The following is a 6,000-nucleotide window of genomic DNA, read 5'->3' as shown; positions in this document are numbered from 1 at the left end:
CACTGTCGTCCGAGTGATTTATGCTCTGCTATACTCTGCTGTGCACGGCTGTCTTCTGGAAGTGAGTTCAATGCTCACAGCTCTGAGTTGTGAGTCCACAGCACTTAGACCTGTTCCTGCAGAAGAAGGTCTCTGGAAGTGCTACCCCAGCTCACCTGGCCCAGTCGGGGCAGAAGTGGTTGAGCCCAGTCGGTGGCACTGGCTCAAAGGCGAAGCTGACAATTTATACATTTTCTCTTCCTTCAAGCAGAATCTTTTAAAAGTCAGAACTTCAATCCATGAAACCTTTGAATAAATCATTTTAAAAGTAGTCATTAATCTGATAATATTGCAACCAATTAAAAAAAGACCATTCTCAGATTTATTCATTTTTTTCAATTTGCAAACATTCCCAGAGAAAGCCAGAGTTTTGTTTTCTGTGGATGAGGTTGATGGACCATCTCTGTCTGTCTGTCTGTCTGTCTGTGTGTGTCTCTCATACATACACACAGACACACACAAGCCACAGTGTTCTGGATGGGTAGAAGAATGATACCGGTCTGAACAAAAAGTCCAAAGTTAGAAATGCACACATCTTAAAGAAGAGTGGGGGTGGGGTAGACCTGTCCTTCCCTTCCAATATCGAAGCGTTATAGCTTTAACCATCTTGAATATCCTTAGAAGCTAGTTGCATTGTCCCTGTGCCAGGTTCCAAAGGACTGGTACGTAATTCAATAGTACATTGACATCTGGAAACCTCAAGGAAGTGTCCAAAAACATATTTATGCAGCTGATGACCTCTGACCAAAAGACTGTGACTCCAGGACAGGGCCAGATTATGTGACAGAGCAAAGCATTTGAGACATGTTCCATCTGTGTGAGTTAAAGTGTCTCCCAAAGTATGGCATGAAGCTCAATAAACTGTGAAAATATTTTTGCACTGTATCAAACACAATCAAGTATCTGCGGGAATCAGCCTGACAGAAGTCTCTCCCCCCCCCCCCCCACTGCTGAATGTGAACTGGGGGCTCAAATGCACCCTTCCACCTTTCCCTAAGTCCCTCCAGGAAAGAATGCCCAATTTAAAATAAGACGTCTCCTAATTTTCATTGCTGATGTTTGCTGTTCAATGTCTATGCCTGAAGAAATGCTGTGTGCCATTTCCGTTTTTGTATACTAATTTTTATTAAATATTTTCTTTGTTTACCAAAGTATGTGCATCGTCTCTTTTCTCAGGTAAAGTCTTTCCATATATCAGTTACATATAATGTGAGACATTAGTGTTGTAAACAGAATAAAGTTGGGAAAGAAGAAAAGGGGGGGGGAAGGAAGTGGTAAATTTATATTTTTATACTTAGTGTGTACAGTATGTGGGTTTTTAATGTCAGCGTCATTTGGGTAGGTTGTCTATCTGTTTGTTTTATTATATTTCCTTGGTAGTGAGGGAGCTTGGGGGGGGCAGGGCATGGTTGTGTTTAATTGGCAGCAGTGAGATTTGTTTGCGTGCGTGAGGGGGCACTGTGGTCTAAACCACTGAGCCTCTTGGGCTTGCCGATCGGAAGGACGCCAGTTCGAATCCCTGCAGCGGAGTGAGCTCCTGTTGCTCTGTCCCAGCTCCTGCCTACCTCGCAGTTCAAAAGCACACCAGTGCAAGTAGATAAAGAGGTACCGCTGCGGCGGGAAGATAAAACGTGTTTCCGTGTGCTCTGGCTTCCGCCATGGTGTTCCATTACGCCAGAAGCGGTTTACTCATGCTGGCCACATGACCTGGAAAGCTGTCCGTGGACAAACGCCAGCTCCCTCGGCCTGAAAGCGAGATGAGCGCCCCACCCCAATATTCGCCTTTGACTGGACTTAACGGTCCAGGGGTCCTTTACCTTTTTTAAAAAACCTTTGTTGGGTAAAATTAGCCAGATTGTTTTGTATGTTGTCTGTTGTATGCCTTTCGAACACCAGCTGCTCAAGCAGAAGATCTCACCTTGCCTGATTTTGCATCTGTACTCAGAAATCCCTCACAAATCCAGTGAGAGCTGCCCTACTCTGACCTTTGCATCTGTAACAAGCCTGGGCACTGGGCCCCCGATATGTGTGCCTGGCTGTGACTGAGTTCCCAGTGGGTTGCTGTGGGAAACTGCCTCCACGGTTTTAGGAAGAGAAGTAAATGTCTTCCTCCCTGTTCACGTTCCCTCGATGGCACTTTCCATTTCGGCTCCAGAAGTGGAAAGTTTTGCTAAAGAGGGTAATTGCATAGTAAACAACTTCTGCTGTGCAGTACTTTGGTCTCAGTGAAACTGATCCTTGGTGGTGTTTCATTCGGCGGGGGCAGGGGGGGAGGTGTGATGTATGTGTTTGAATGTGGAACCCTGGCGGACCAATCTTCTGCTTCACGACCATAGATAAGCAGGGACAGGTGCAAGACTGGAACCGAAACTCTCAGGATCTTCACACGCATGCAAAGTAAATGCAACAAAGTCTTGAGTCACCTTAAAGATGAACAGGTTTATCACAGCATTAACTTTCTGCAGTATGCTTCATCTGATGCATGAAAGTTGATAAATCTTTTAGGGCCTGTCCCTACCTTGGCTTAATGTGGATTGCAAATCCCTTGGTGCCTCGTTTAAACCCCCCCTCATCCACCAACCACCACTCTCCCACACTTTCTCTTTCCTAAATCGGGATATTCCCAAAACCTTGAAAATCTGAATTAGAGAGATATACCAAATGCATTAGGAATCTCCAGATTTTGGGAGAAAGAAATTTGGGATAGCAGTAGTTAGAGGTGCTGGGAAATAACTGAGCGATACCAGTTAATCCTGAAGTCCCACGTGTGTGGGACACTGCAAAAAGAAAGAAAGAAAGAAAGAAAGAAAGAAAGAAAGAAAGAAAGAAAGAAAAGGCGACTGGCTGAATTAAAAAATCTTGACTCACTCTCCAGTCAAAAGAACCTCCAGCAAAGTTTAAAACAGAAATAACAGAATCCTAGAATTATATATTTGGAAGGAACGATAAGGGACATCTAGTCCAAACCCCTGCAATGCAAGAATATGTGCAGCATTTGCAAAGCATAGGAAATAGAGGTTGTTAGACTTTTAAATGTTCCATTATTAAGTGCTCACGATTGTGCTCCCCCATGTCTATCCCTCTCACAGTGAATAGACTACAACCCTCAAGTAAGTTTAAATGGCTTACTTACAGTAATTAGAGGTCTCACTCATGCATCGTTCAGTGCTGCAGCAGAAACAACACAGGTAAGGTATTCTTAGTTACAAAATACAAAAGTTAGTCTCAAATACATGGTATGAGTCTGGAGCCCCAGCTTCAAATGTCTGTTCTGTTAGATGATTCAAAGAGAAGAGAGAGAGAGAAAAGAATGGGAAACGGGCCTTACTTATTTCCTCCCTCCCTGAAGGTGAGGGTGTGTGACTGAGCCATGCTTTCTCTAGCAATTTACAGCTCTGTACTCCTTCATTTCCTAACGAGCATAGACATGCATTGTTGAGTTTGACTGCAAAATCTCTTGCAAGAGAATGCCACATGGACAAGAGGGAATTAAAGGAAGCATAGGAGTTCACAATCCATATTAAGATAAGGTATGGACAGGCCCTTCGTCTTTAAAGTGTTACAAGGCTCCTGGTTGTTTTTGGTGGGAAACACAAAGGTTTTATCCACACCAGAACAAACTGTGCCTATCCCAATGTTGGCTAGGACATTTCCCACTTTTTCCAACAAGGAGAGGAGTGGGGAAGGCCATGATGTGGAGGAGAACATCATATGGTCAACAGAGAATTAATGGAAACACAGGAAGCTTATTATCTACATTAAACAACAGGTGAGCCCTTTAAATGCAGGCTTTTTCTGATTCACACTTTCCATGAATCCATGCCTCCAGAAGCCCCATAGTTTTCCCAGGGAAAGGTCCGGGACAACACTGGGATGCACCTAGGGTGACAAAATGTGCATTAAAGGGAAGACAGGCCAGGAGGAATCCACATTTAGCTCCAGTGCTGGAAGCCCTAACACGAAAGGGGAAAACAATGGAAGCTGAATTGACCAATTGACAGTGTGTGTGTGTGTGTGTGTGTGTGTGTGTGTGTGTAAATTTTTCCAGCTACCAAGGAAGTTGTGTCTTTCACCAAAAAGTGGAGACAGATCCTAGCAACAGCCTGATTTCGTATTTCAAAGGTCAACAATTCAGGTTTCTTAGCAGCGCCAGATGCAACCTGAAACCTGCATAGCATCTAGCAGAGCCTAATCAAAATAAGTCGGCTCCTTTCTCCTGCATTCCATCTTAAGACTGCGACTCCATCCATGGCTTCACCATCAGTCAACTTCTGCCCTCTCTGCTTTGTTTAACATCCAGCCTGATGAAGTGTCCTAGGGAACTTGAAAGCTTGGCTTGCTACTCTGAGGCCTTTTGGCTGGCCTAATGAAAGTACTGTGCCCCCAACATGCTGCGCCACTATATAGCTGCCTGCACTGTGGGAGGCTCTGCATGGGGGGGGGCATGTTGAAAGTGAGACTGGGGGGGTGATAGAAGGCTGGCAGGGGAAACAACCCTGGAAGCCTTATCCACAAGGACTGTGGCATTCATACCTTCTTCTTCTTCTTCTTCTTCTTCTTCTTCTTCTTCTTCTTCTTCTTCTTCTTCTTCTTCTGCGATCACTCGTAGCCAAGTAAGATTGTCTTCCATAAACACGGTTTTAACAATGAGTCTGTAAGTGACTTTGGAGGCCAATTCTGGATTCACACATCCTTTCACAGTGGGGACATTGGTTTCCGGGAAGAAGTTGATCACGGTGCCTTCCTCTTAGCACATTTCTCCCTTGTGTTCTGAGTTCGAGTGTCTTCAAAGCCCATGACACCTTTGGTAAAGGCTGTTCCCCAATTGGAGCACTCGCAGGCAAGTGTTTCCCAATTGTTGGTGTTTATTCTACTTTTTAAAAGATTTGCCTCGAGACAGTCTTTAAACCTCTTTTGTTGGCCACCAGCATTACGCTTTCCATTTTTAAATGTCTCTTTGCTTTTCAGTCCGTGACAAGGTACTGCAGTGGCTTCTATTGTTGATTTGAATCAGCAATAAAATTTCACTGAAACTAGCTTACCCTGAATACATTTAAAGCACATTCCCCACCCAATAAAAGAATCCCAGGGACTGCAGTTTGACCCTCAGAGAGCTACAGTTCCCAGCATGCTTAACAAACTACAATTCCTGGGATTCTTTTTTTATGGGGGTGGAGGAAAATGTGCTTTAAATGTATGGTGTATATGCAGCTCAAAGCATGTCAGGCAAGCTTCTGTGGGGAGAGGATACTTCCCCCCACAGAGAGAAAACTCTCTCCATAGCCGTCAACCTAATTTCCACTGGCGTGCCACTTGGGGAGTACAATGTCGTAAGTCAAGATGATCTCCAAGCTTCCTCGGGAAAGGGTGTGCGTTGAGTTGCCTCGCTGGCCTCAGGCCATTTAGGGAAGTCGGGGTGGGGGGGGGGAGACGAACGATGCTGAATACCACAACTAAAAAAGACCACAGATTAGCTTGCTCCCACGCGGAATCAGTCCCTTGCAGGTGACCAGAGAAGGTCCTCTGGGTGTCTGCCATCTCAGGAGACTGGGCAACTTTAAAGAGTAAACAACGGGAGAACAAAGGTAAGATAAGATAAGGCTGCATTCTATGTAAAATCAAAGAAATCCCTAATAGCAGGATCACCTGCTTGCTCTCATAAAACCACAGGGATGAGTGGGACGCTGGAGGTCATCTACCCCAACTCTTTGCTCAGTACAAGATCTACAATGCAGGATACAACCACAGCATCTCTAACAGATAGCTCTCTTACCCAGGGGTAGGCAACCTAAGGTCCATGGGCCACAAGCGGCCCACGGGGGCCATTTAACCTGCCCCCGAGCTGCCCCCGAACAGAGCCGCCCGCTTGGTGAGTCCCTGTGCAATGCGCTTAACCAGCACAGCGCGGTGTGGGGACTCACTTCCTCGGTGCTGGAAATCACATCTGCGCATGCGCAGATG

The sequence above is a fragment of the Podarcis pityusensis genome (assembly GCF_964106645.2).
Source record: "Podarcis pityusensis genome assembly, chromosome: 8".
NCBI classification, from domain to species: Eukaryota; Metazoa; Chordata; class Lepidosauria; order Squamata; family Lacertidae; genus Podarcis; species Podarcis pityusensis.
Note: the sequence above shows the minus strand (reverse complement) of the source record.